We start from the raw sequence: 13,731 nt of genomic DNA, 5'->3' as shown, positions 1-13,731 counted from the left end.
AACCCATTTTATATCAATTATTTTATATATAATTGATGAATTATTAATGAACTAATCATTACCTCTTTCTTCTGTTTTCTATTTATTATTATAAAATGTATACTTTTAACAATTGTTCATAACAATGATGAATATTAATTGATGCTACATTTCTCTGGATAGTTATAATTAAATAGAAATAATATTTGAAGAAATAATAAAATTTTTTCGACGAGAAAAAAGCAGATATGACATTTGTTTAGAGAGATAAAAAAATTATTGCGATTTTCAGAAATTTCAAAATGTTAGAAGCAACAAAATCTTATCATAATACACAAATTTTATTCAATGCTCCGTTTTTATTGATTCTTCCTCAATCCTGTGCGTATATTTTGAATAGATAAAAAACGAAACAAATCAAACTATAAAATCTGGTCATTTTTGTGGGTTAAAAATTCAACTTCTGAATTGAATTATACGGAATGCATTTAATCCAATTCATACGATTTTTTATTTGATTTTAAAATTTAAGTATTTTCTTGAAACTTCGTTCTATTTGTTGTTGAACAGCAATTTTTTTATTGTAAATTTATATTTTTTCGTGGAAAATTCAATTATTTGATTAAAAACTCCGTGCTTCGTTAAAAATTCTTTTTATTTTATAGAAAATTAATTTTCTTGTTTAAAAATTAATCTTTTTATTCGAAAATGGAACTATTTTGGTTATTTTTTAAAAACAATTTATTCTTTTTGGAAGTTTAAAATTGATTTTTTTAATTAAAAAATTTAGTTATTTGGTTAAAAATTCATGTGTTTTGATAAAATTTTTTTTATTTTGATAGAAAATTACTCTTGTTACTTGCAAATTTATTTTTTCGGAGAAAAATGTACCTATTATGATAAATTTTTTAAACTATTTTGTTAAAATTTCATTTTTTTCGAGGACAATTCATTAATTCTACTTAAAATTTAGCTATTTGTTACTAATGTTTAATGTTTACTAATAATGTATCTGCTGTTGAAATTTTCTTATTTTTGAAATTTAATTATGCTTTTTTTGTTACAAAAAAAATTTTTCTTGGCGCAAAGTAATCTTCTTGGTTGAAAAACTTTCTTTATTTTAAAATTAATTTTATAACTGAAAATTGAATTATAATTTTTTTGGTCGAAGATACATTTTTTATCATAAAAAGTAAATCTTCCTAGTTAAAAATGAGTATGTGTGGGTATGTTGGGTTTTGCTTTTAGTTAAAAATGCGTCTTTTTTGTTTAAAATTCAAGTATTCCAGTTTAAAGCAGTCCAAATTGATCCAAACAGATCCAAATGATACATAATTAATTAAATTAATATTTAAGGCACTATAAACTTGAATAAATTAGGTTTAATTCTTTTTCATCTTTTTATGCTCTTAATTATTTTGGATCCTGTCGCAGTTTTGGGCCCTATATCAATTTTGTACCTATAGAAATTTTGGAATCCGTCCAATATGGGCCCTTTATATATTTTGGGCTCTATATCTGTTTTGTCCCTATGACCATGTTGGGCCCTTGATCAATTTTCGATCATATGTCAATTTTGGACCGTATGCCGCTTTTGGGCCCTATATCAATTTTGCACCTAAAGCAACTTCCGAATCCATCAGGTACGGGCCCTTTATCTACCTTGGGCCCTATATTTATATCACATTTAGGTCATCTGAGTCCTATCTGTGTTCTTGGCCCCATATCAATTTTGCGCCTATAACAATTTTGGTATCCGTAAAATACGGGTCCTTTATCTTCTTTCGGCCTTACACATATTTTTTTTTACCCTATGTCCATATTGGTTCCTTGTTCAATTTTTTATCATGTAAAAATCTTGGATCCTTAATCAGTTTTAGGCGAGATATCCATATTGGGCCATATACTCCTTTTAGGTCGATACAGCGAGTCCAACGATTTTCTAACTTTTTGATATCGTCCGAAAAGTACTCGATCGGGAGGTCTCCAAAATACGCCTCAGTTTCAGCTATGAGCTCCTCATTTCAGTAAAAACGCTTACCGGTGAGCCATCTCTTCAGGTTAGGGAACAAGTAATAGTCGCTGGAGGCCAGGTCTGGTGAATACGGTGGCTGAGGAATCAATTCGAAGCCGATTTCATGCAATTTTGCTTGTGCAACTAAGCATGAATGAACAGGCGCATTGTCGTGATGATAAAGCGGTTTTTTCTTCTTCAAATGCGGTCGTTTTTCGGCGATTTCGATTTTAAATCGGTCCAATAATGATGAATAATATGCTCCGGTTATTGTTTTACCTTTTGCAAGATAGTCCACGAATATTATGCCACATGCATCCCAAAATACGGAGTCCATAACCTTTCCGACCCATTGTTGCGTTTTTGGACGCTTCGGAGCACTTTGGCCCGGTGGAACCCACTGTTTTGCCTGTCGCGTTGACTCAGGAGTGTAGTAGTGGATCCAGGTTTCATCCATGGTTATGAATCGGCGCAAAAACTCGGTCGGCTTACGCGAAAATAAGGCCAAATTCTGCTGGGAAGTTGTCACACGAATTCGTTTTTGGTCCACTGTGAGCAAACGCGGCACCCATCGCGCGCAGAGCCTCTTCATGCTCAAAACTGAATGCACGATATTGCCCACACGTTCCAATGATATGCCTACAGCATTAGCTACCTCTCTCAATTTCACTTTGGGATCATTCAACATCATATCATGGATTTTTTTGACATTTTCTGGTGTAGTGACCTCTTTTGGGCGCCCAGATCGTTCAGCATCAACTGTGCTCGTACGGCCACAACGAAACTCGGTAAACCACTTATGAATCGTTCCTACATTTTCGTTAATTTAATGTAATTTTACAGGTAAATATGCTAAATTACCAGAATCCACCCGAAAATCAATTTTAAACATTTTGATAAATTCCTGGAAATTTATGGTAACATTACAGGTGATTTATGTTAGCTTACCATAAATTGCCTATAATGCAATTTAACAATGTCATGCTCGGTCATTTATGGTAATGTTACAAGCAAATATGGTAAATTGCTATAAACTACCCAACAATTAAACTTGAAACCTTTTTATAAGTTTCTGGGTAAGGAAGGAATCTGGTCACGTGACCCACTCATCAGATGGCCTTAAATAAAAGTTGTGCTAAATTGTGCTAGATTTGTGCTACTGACGTGGCGCAAACAGTTTGTCAAAGAATGAAAATTGTAGCAAAAATTAAAAAAACTTTTCCGCATCAGCAACGCCATTTTCTTTTTCGGAATAAGTTGTGCTAGCTTTATGCTCAATTGCGCCGCAAAGAATGAAAGAAAAGTCAACATTTGAACCAAAATCTTATATTATTTGGTGAAATACTCATTTTTCTTTCCTAAAAATAATTTTTTAGTTCTAAATTTATCAACATGCGAATTTCAAAAATCTTAAAGTTGTCCTAGGTTGTTCTAGATCGCAAATAAATAATTTTAAAATACACTTCCAACTTGGGCCTATATTTTTTGGTGATAATCGACTTTATTTTACTTCAAAATAATTTTTGAAATGCACCATTTTTCAAAATACGAATTTTAAAAATCGAAAGGTTGTGCTGTGTTGTGCTAGGCGTGAAAAACAATTTTGCATTACTCTTTTTACTTAGGTGTATATTTTTCCTGAAAATTTAGTTTTTTTCCTCAAAATAATTTTTCAAATACAAAATTTTTTAACAGGCGCATTTATAAAATCTGAAAGTTGTGCTATCAAATCAAAAAGTCAGAATTGCCAGTAGACCATGGCCTAACCTCCTTATCACGAGTTTAATTATTTTTCATGGTTTTCATCAAAGCCACATCGTCACATGATAGATAATTATGAGAACCTCTGAGTCACGTGACACCAATTTGAATAAGTGTTTTATCGCCTTCAATTTTTAACAATTTTTAACTGAACACCGACTCAACAGAAAAAAAAATTATAACGCACTTTCGATTCAGATTAAACTTATGTATTAAAAAATGATTTTTCATAAAATCGTGCAACAACTCTATTTTTTGGACGCCTAGAACAACTCAGAACAACATTTAGATTTTCGCATTTTGAGCAATGTTTTTATTTTAAAAATTATTCTGAGGAAAAAAGAAACAATTATTTCATAAAAAAATATAGACCTGAATAAAAAGGGTATAGAAAAATGACTGGTTTGGATGCCTATCACAAACCAGGACCACTTTTAGATTTTCGAAATTCGCATTTTGAAAAATTTTGAATTCAAAAAATTATTTTTAGGGAAAAAACTAGTATTTCACAAAAAATATGAACCTATAAGATGTTACGCATTTAACTTCGACCTTGTTACTCATTTACTTTTGACTCTTCATTGACACACTTTTACTTTAAGTTTCCTTTTTGGATAAGTTGACCTACTTCTATTAGAGTATAAGTAGGACAGGACATGTGGTCCTTCGTCAGTTATAATCTATATCTACGTTTATATGCTTGTACCAAATCTTGGATTAATAAAGAGACATCAAATTCTCTAAAAACAATTCGGTTAATTATTAAAAAACATGAACAACCATTTTTTCGGTACAACATTTAGCGATCCTGCCAGAATAGTTCTTCAACTATTATATATCAAAAGAAGACTATCTGAGATGCGAACCTTGGATTGGAATCCAGAATTCTACGGAACTCTACAGATAAGAACTCCAGACTTTATTTACGAAAAAGCCCGTTAATCAGAATTTGAATAAATTGATCGGTATCCGAATTAAGTAAGGTACTATACTACGTAAATCAAATGAATTTAATTCTAATAAGGAAATTGAAACGTTACGCATTAAATCGCGGTAATAACCCTACGAGTTCCGCAAACAGCCGGATGTAAAGAAAACAGTCTTATAGCCACTTTTATCAACAGGATACTCAACGCAGCGAATTCCTTTCGGTGGAAAACAACATTTTGTCAACACGGCACTCAAGGAGTCCACGGTCTCCAAAAGGCGAGGGAGTCTACGGTCTCCAGAAGAAAAAGAAGGAAAGAACAAAGCTAAAAATAGTAAATAAAAACAATAGGTATAAGAAGTGTTAGATTTTTGTACATTTTGAAGATATTTGTAAGGCAAATTTTATGACTAAAATCATAAATTTTGCGTCCAAATACTACCAAACATTAGGCTCACGTCCGTACATACGCCCCTGGTGCTCCCTGGCCTCTGCATCCGTTAATAAAACAAAAATCTACCTGCAATTTCTTGACATTCTTATAGCACGATCGCAAGAAACCAAGGTTTAAACGGAAATTTATGTTACCTAAAAAAAACATCGAGTGGAATTAGAACACGAAATTAGAACGCGGAATCAGAAAAGTTGTTGTCACAGTGGTTTTCTCTAATTATAGAGAAGATTGGTCACGGCACTAGACTGACGGGACATACTCTGACACAGGTTCAAAAGAGGAGTTTAGTTTATCTTTCTTAACAGCTGCAACGTCTGTAAGAGCACCTCCTCCAAGCCACCTATCCCCCTATAACATGGGAACCGATGATCTTTTACGAACCATACTGGCCAAACTCAATGGGCTAAACGTGAACGTATCTACACTAGCAAAGTAAAACGATAAAAGACTTTTAGAAATACAATCCGTAGCTGAGGAATGTGGAGTGAAAGGGAAAGTAGTATCTGGTAGGGACAATGGCATTTTAACATCAGATAGAAATGAATCGGACGATGAAGAGGAGCAAATAGAAAAAATTACTCAAACAAAACCCACAAGGGTTATAAATTCAACTATTAAAACAGAAACTGCATTTGCGTCATCTCATACAAATTCCAAACGTGAAAATAAACCACCGGAACAAAAAATACTCGCGAAAGACATAATTAGCACGAACAACGTCCCAAACGGACAAGATGATATGGGTATAAAGGATTTTATTAAATGTATAAGAAAAGCCGAAAAACAGTGTTCTCAATCTAGCTTACTTTTAGATTTTATAATTGCTGAAAAAATCCAAGGAAACGCTGAACGAGCAATAAGGTACTCATCTATCCGATATGATGACTTGAACGAAACGTTGAGACAAAATTTAAAACAGATTGGATCAGTTCCAGCCTTAAGAAGCAAGCTTGAAAGTTATAAACAAGGAATTAATGCAACTACTCAACATTTTAATTTACGATTCAGACAAACTTTTAATGAACTTAAGTACGCGCTGCAATCAGAACACTCAAGTTTAGAATCCCATTAATGTACAAGAAGCTCGAAACATGGCAATAGAATCCAAGATTTGGTTTAAAGAAGCGCAGTCGACACATCAAAGAATATTTCCACGGCCTGAAATAAGAACTAGTATACGCCGATCGACACCACCACACATCTAACGACCTCAAGCAAACAGAATACAGATACACTAAAAAAAGTAATATGCGAATCACCACGGTTCGGGTGCAGTATTGTCACAAAATGGTCATCCTTGCTTATTTATATAAAGAACGTTAAATAAAGCTGAGGAAAACTACAGCACAAGCGAAAAAAAATTACTAGCCATAGTATGGGCAGTTAAAAGATTAAGACAATACTTACTTGGAAACCCTTTCAAAATCCAAACCGATCACAAAGTATGGGGTCATAATCTCAAACGATTGTGTGTGTTCACGATTATTGAGATGAAGATTAAGGCTCGAGGAATATAAATATGAAGTACACTACGTGAAAGTAAAAGAACAAAAGAGAAGGTCAAGATATTCAGCAGAGAGAAACCAGAATCATTCATCGATTCCGACGTGGAAAACATAGAAAACGAGTCGCAAGAAACAGCTGAGAATCCCCAAGTGAACTGGTACAACGAATTTATAGAATGGCTATTAGACCCTGTCACCAATGAAAGAGTAAAAATTAAACCAAATATGCTGTAGGAAAATCATGGAAGCAAATTACAAAAGAAAGTATGTCTAAATATGACAAAAGAAAACTGGTTAAAACATTGAGCTTGAGTTGTAGATGAATTCAAGGATAGAAAATTGAATATAGTGCGACTGTAATTTGGAGATCCATTATTCACTCCCGTACAGAAAGAATTAATCCGAAAACTAGTACAATTCTGATCAAATTATTATCCAGATACGGGTTTCTATTGATTCGTCTCGAATGTCCTAGAGCTCAATAAAGCTGAAAAACAACAAACAATTTTTTTGATGAAAACTACCCTTAAAATAATTTATTGTGCATGAGAGAAATAATTTTGAGTAGTGATAGAGAAATTGATCAGCAACTTGGGTCGGAGCAGTGTTGGGCTTAATGGTTTAATAATAAAATGAAATTTTATATTCTTGAAAATCGCATTCGAGTGAAAAAAGCGAAATTATAACAAAAAAAAACTTTGTAGTTAAATGATTGTTCGAATATTCTGAAAAATTTTTTTAAACAAATTTTTTTGTAGTTTATCGATAAAAGTTGATGAAAAAAATTGTTGCTCATCAGCAAAAATACAAATTGTCAAGAAAAATTGCATTAAAACCATTTCTTCTTCACAAATTTTTTCAACAACGTAAGTTCTATCTAATTTTTTACATTCTCATCAAGAAAAGGTATTAATAATTTGCCCCCCCCCCCCCCCGTTTTTGTCAAATGTCCACGTTTTGAGACCCTTTAAATCCGAAAAACAGGTTTTTACGTATGTGTATGTTTGTATATGTGTATCTATGTGTCTGTGTGCCTTTAGTATACTCTTTTAGTGTCCTTAAATAAAGGTCAAGTTCGTTAGAAAGCCATTTTGGATAAAGATTCAAAAAGTGAGCGTATTTTGAAAATTTTTGAGACCACTTTTTTCAAAATACAAAATTTTTGTGTGTGGATATTCATAGTATTTAAACAGAAGAACAATTTATCATAATGTGGAAAAAAGTCAAGAAAAGAAAAATGTTTCTTTTTCAATGCCCTACAAGATTATTCTAAGAAAAAAGAGTTTTTGGTTTCGTACCTAAAGGTGTACCGCTGATTGGGAAGAAAAATGACTTGTTTGGTTCAGAATAACGTACAGCCCATAAATCTTCACCGATTTCAACAGAAAAAAAATTGGAAGAAAAGCTAATAAGATTTCTACGAGTCCAGTATAATTTTTGAATTAGGTTTTTAATTTTTTTATAAATAAAAAAATGTGACCAAAAAATGGCCTTGGTTCTATTTGACGTTCTCGGCGCTCATTATTAACAGGATAATGGTTGAAATCGCTCAAGTTGCATAATTAGTTACAGATATGCCAATATTAGTATTGCAAGAAATTGGAATCGAAACATTATTATGTAAAAAAAATTTTCTTCTGATTATAATTGTTTATTTTTTTTTTTTAAACAAAAAATTTCTATTTTAATTTGAAATATTATTTTCCATCTAGTCTGATTAGATGTTAATCATTTTCTGTTATTGAAGATTCTTAAGGGCATGTGATACTCAGAAATATGTCGATTTTACCAGTTTTAGGTTCCCCCGGTTTTTTTCTAGAATAATAAATATTTTGTATTACAAATTTGGGAAATGATAGCGAATATGATAACGGACGTCCCCACACACTTTTTTTGTGGGTTAATTAAAAAAGTTTTAAATGAACAAAATGTGATTAATTTGCATAGCGCATAGGAAATAGCATCGATTTTTGCAGTGTTAGATTCCCCCGTCTTTATTCCTAGGATAAGAACTATTTTGCCTTCAAAATCTGGAAAATGATAGTGAACATACAAACGGACGTCCCCACACACTTTTTTTGTGTTTTTTTATCAACAAATTTTTAATATTGTTAACAACGTGCGTATATATTTAGTGGTTATGTGTGTTACAATTCACCCGAGCCTTACTTCCAAACTACACAATATTTTTGGCCGAAAACTTTGGACTTAGAAATAAACATAGTAGCTAATCTCCCGGAACTAATCTTGTTTGCAAGCAATCAAAAAAGTTCATTTTATAAATAATTTCCAGATTATCGGAAAGGCAGAGATGAAAAACGACGTAACCTCAAGATAATGCATATGCATAAAATTTTTATTTAGCACAATACATTTTTTTATTATTATCCCTCAAAAAAGAGTCCAGGGACGTCCGTTATGATATTTTATAGCATCTTCGAATTCAGTTTTTAAAATTTTTTATTTTTGTGAAAAAAAAGACGGGGAAACGGTAAGTACCACATGCCCTTAACTTGATCGATATTATGTAGATTTTCTGTCTGCATGGTTTGGAGGGTTATCTACGGCTGGTAAAGTACCATTTCTGATGATATAACAGATTACTTTAAAATAGTTACTGGTACCATTAACATCTAGCTAAATATTAGCGTTATTTTCTTGAATTAAGAGTTCTTATTCTGGTCCTTCTAATAGCTCAATTGGAAAAGGACCTGACCGGAAATCAGAAGTTTTGTGGTTCGATCCCCAATGGAGTGAAGAACGAGTAGGATCTTTTTTTCAAGAAATAATTTTAATTCATAATTGTTTATATTATAAACAAATTTAAGGTACACGTGAAGGAGGTGCTCCACATCAAATCCGAATCAAATTTCAAGAATTAGTGTTAACGCTTCAAGCCTTCATTATAATTGTAGGTGAGTCACTCAGTGACATCCGCTCCTATTTCATTATTATTGACAATGTCATGTATGTAGTGCCCAGAATTTTGGCTGCAGTGAATTTGTGTTTTAAAATCATTTGGGTGCTAAATGCTGAATACGCAGCTGAATACTACATTGGTGTAGTGAATTTAATATACATGTGCATTAAATTCAATATACAGGTCAGTATAACAATGTGCGTGAAAACTCAACCTGCTTTCATTTCTTTAAATCTTGTCAAATATTCTCAATGAAATTAATAATCTAGAATTCGTAGACTCAGTTGTTATTTATAATGAAAGTGCAACGTACGGATAAAATTTTTCCTAATTTTGCTCTAAATGGTCAAAATTTAAGGGGAATACAATTAATTGTAGGTTAAGTCTGTTATTTATTTGCTTAATTGAACTTTTCGACTTATAATCCAATTTTATTTTTGGTTAAAAGGAAGAATGTATCATGTTTTATTATTTAGAATTGAAAATTACAGTTAAATTTATTTTAAATTTGTGAAAAATGAAATTATATGATTTTTCTGGTAAGTCAGCGTTCATTTCCAATTTTTAGTTCTTTTAGAAGGCATTTTATTAAAGAACACAGTCCTAGATGTAGTTTCGAAGAGCCAATAACTCCTAAACGTGTTTTACAAGAACCTCCAAGTAATTTAAATATGGATTCTTCAGAAAGACTAAATATCGCTTCTGCTTTAACTATTAAAGAGCAAGCTTGTGTTCCTTCCATTAAAATACCTTGAACAATAAATGATTCATTATCAGTTTTTATTCCATCCCTGTACGCAAATGTGTTTCTGTCAAGGAACGTTGTGCAAAAATTAATCGATGGGTTAGAAGAATTTGTGCGTTCAATGGTTTCAGCAATTGAAAAGTGTGTAGATGAAGTTTCTTCTGAACATTCACTTTCCCCAAATACTTGATTTGATAAAGTTAAAAATCAAGGTGTATCAAGTTTTGCACCCGTTCTATGTTACCAACAGTTAATTTTAAATTAAGTTAATGTTGAATTTTTTCGCTTGAGAATATTCTATCCAACACACTGCAATACATGGAAAGTCTTAAAGCTAAAGAAGTGATAGAAAAGTGTATCTAAGGCTCTTTCTGGAGAAGCAGAAATTTATGTCATTCAGATCGAGTAGTTACGCCTCTTTTTATGTACTTCGATGATTACGAAACTGGAAATATCAATAGTTCTCATGTTGGTATTCATAAGCTAGGGGCAGTATACGTCTCAATTCCGTGTCTTCCACCTGGGCGCTTATCGGCTCTAACAAATATATTCCTCGCTTTATTATTTCATTCATCTGATAGGACAGCTTTTGGCAATCATGTTATATTTCAAAGACTTATTGAAGAGTTTAATTTTCTTAGCAAAGAAGGGATACATATAGATATTCCAACTTTTATGGGGACTGTGTGTATCGAACTAGCTCTAATTACTGGTGATAATTTAGGAATTCATTCAATTTTTCCTGTAGAGTGTATAAAGTAACAAAAAAAATTATTACAAAAGCAATGCTTCGAGGATAAAATACTTTTGTGCAATACTGCTAGTTATGAATTTGACCTGCCAAAAAATGATTCATCTCTTGCTGGTATAAAAGAAAGATGTGTGTGGCTTGATGTAGACACTTTTGGTTTGTTTCAACAGATAGAGGCTGATGTCCAGCATGATATTCTGGAGTGCGTAGGGAAATACATTTTAGTTTTCATTCTAACAGAGTATACTTAGATTTATCTATTATTTCCACTAACTCTTTTCAACGAAAAATTAGATACCTTTGCATATGGACCTGATAGTAAAAATAAGTCCCTTATTCAATAGATAAGGAAACTTTAAATCGAGGGAACAGACGCTGGTCTTCTAGAGAGATATTGACTCTTTTGCAATTTTTTTGATTAATTGTAGGAGATTTCGTATCAAGAGGTGATACCATTTGGGCTATGTATATAAAACTGAGAAAAAATATTGATATACTTGTAAGCACAAGCATTTCTCCGGAAACAGAAGATTTATTGCAGGTTTTGGGAGCGGAGTTGAATTAGCAATATTTAAAAGTAAGTAAAAATACTGTCAAACCGAAATTTCACAATCTTCTTCACTATCATTCTGCTATTAAAAATACGGTCCCATTTGGTCAATATGGTCAATGAGATTTAAAGCTAAGCACAGGCATTCTAAAATAGCGGCTCGAGCGTCTTGCAATAGAATGAATATTCCATTAACTTTAGCGAAAAACATCAACTCCAACTGAACGCAATATTCAAAAGTGAAAAAATTCAAGAAATAGTTTCCATAGGCCCTAAAAGGAAAATGCTACAATGTGAGATCCATTTCATACAAGCTCAGTTAAATCTAGATCCTGAAAAATCATTAACGAAAGTAAACTGGGCTTTAATGTCTTCTGTAAAATATAAAAAAGGATCAGTTATAGTAAAAGATGTATGTGCGAATAATTATCTATACACATTTTGTATTATGGAAGACGTTTATTTGTACAATTGTAATCGTTTAATCTTCAAAGCAATTCTGTTAGATACTCTAAGTTTTGACGATCACCATTTTGCCTATCACGTGGAACTACCCGCTTTAAAAGAAAATGCTATCTATTTCCTTGATTATCTTCCTTCTCCCATTCCGAACGCCAGAGTAGTTTTATCAAATGGAAGACAGTATGTTGTATTGAGAAACCCATTGTAACTACTACTTACTAGTCACAACTTTATTTGAATTTATACAGTATGTAATTTTAAGAAGCAATACAAATATAAAATGTAAATAAAATTGTCGAAAATGTAAAATGTTCAAAAAATGTGATAACAAATTACAACTGATAATTACGATTATTCACTTTAAATAATTTTAGTTTATGTATGTAAGAGCATGTAAAGCAATAAAGATAGATTGTATTTTCACATCGAAAATTGGAAAGATATTTTGATATTTTAATTTTTTAATTATTTTTTACTTTTCTATAAAACCGAGTAGTAGCGAAATAGGTTAGTTAGGGCGACAGAGACAGTCGGTTGCGACAGCCAAGTGCATTGGATACTGTAACCGAGTAGTTTAGTTAGCGTAGCAGAGACAGTCGGTTGCGACAGCCAATAGTGTATTGGGTACTGTAACCGAGTAGTTGAGTTAGCGTAGCAGAGACAGTCGGTTGCGACAGCCAATAGTGCATTGGATACTGTAACCGAGTAGTTTAGTTAGCGTAGCAGAGACAATCGGTTGCGACAGCCAATAGTGCATTGGTTATTGTAACCGAGTAGGTTAGTCAGCGTATCAGAGACAGTCGGTTGCGACATCCAAGTACATTGGTCACGGTAACCGAGCAGGTTAGCTACCGCAACAGAATGAGGTTGGCTACCGTAACAAAGTAGGTTGCTAATTCTGATCAAAAAATTTCAGCCAATAGAACTTGGTTAAATTTTACAACGAAGTTTGCAGGTGCTGTATTAGCAGTCTTACTTGGTTATTTTCAGCAGAATTTTGGTTATTTTCAACAAGTATGTTTTCGCAGTGTTCATCATTTGTTGATTAATCTTATGATTTTTTATACAAATTTAATAAATAAATCCGTTATTCGGGCGTTTGTCGAGAGTAAACTCAGTTTTTTTAATGCCAGTCTCTTCAGCAGGGAACTTCATGTCAATTTCAGCATAATTCATAATTTTTTGATCAATTTTATAATTTTTTAAATACAAGTTTAACAAACCAATGCATTATTGGGGCATCTGTCGACGGAAAAAATCTTTTTTGTCTATATAAGACTTTTAATTAGGATCTTCATAATAAATTCGGCAACATTCATGATGAGTTGACAAATTTTATGATATTTAAAAACAAATTTAACAAACAAATGCATTATTCGGGCATCGGTGGACGGAAAAATGCGTTTTTTTTTCGATTTCAGCCCCCTATATCTTTGTTTTTTATACGGTCCTCCCATGTTGCCCTATCTATGCTTTCGATTATCTTATTTTGGAAATCTATTCGCACATCCGGTTTTTGTAGGTTCTCAATTTTGATTCGCGTTTGTTTTGCTTTCAGTCTTGCATTCAGGACCCCTCATGACTCTTGTATCTTTGACTAACTCCCTTAGTCTTTCATCCGCAACAACAAAGTCAATTATACTGCGGCTATTTCCTTTAGAC

At 32.5% G+C, this 13,731-nt stretch overlaps 2 protein-coding genes across 3 annotated transcripts in view; one reads left to right on the top strand and one right to left on the bottom strand.

The window, feature by feature from the left end:
* Window positions 1–13,731, top strand: part of LOC117181651 (collagen alpha-1(IX) chain-like) — a 187,678-nt gene that overhangs the window by 29,752 nt on the left and 144,195 nt on the right. The gene's annotated exons all lie outside the window — the stretch shown is intronic.
* LOC117181676 (lipase 3-like) overlaps window positions 1–13,731 on the bottom strand; it is a 62,713-nt gene that overhangs the window by 27,220 nt on the left and 21,762 nt on the right. The gene's annotated exons all lie outside the window — the stretch shown is intronic.

This window comes from Belonocnema kinseyi, chromosome 1, assembly GCF_010883055.1.
Source record: "Belonocnema kinseyi isolate 2016_QV_RU_SX_M_011 chromosome 1, B_treatae_v1, whole genome shotgun sequence".
In the NCBI taxonomy this organism is placed as follows: domain Eukaryota; kingdom Metazoa; phylum Arthropoda; class Insecta; order Hymenoptera; family Cynipidae; genus Belonocnema; species Belonocnema kinseyi.
Note: the sequence above shows the minus strand (reverse complement) of the source record. Positions and strands in the feature narration are given on the sequence as shown.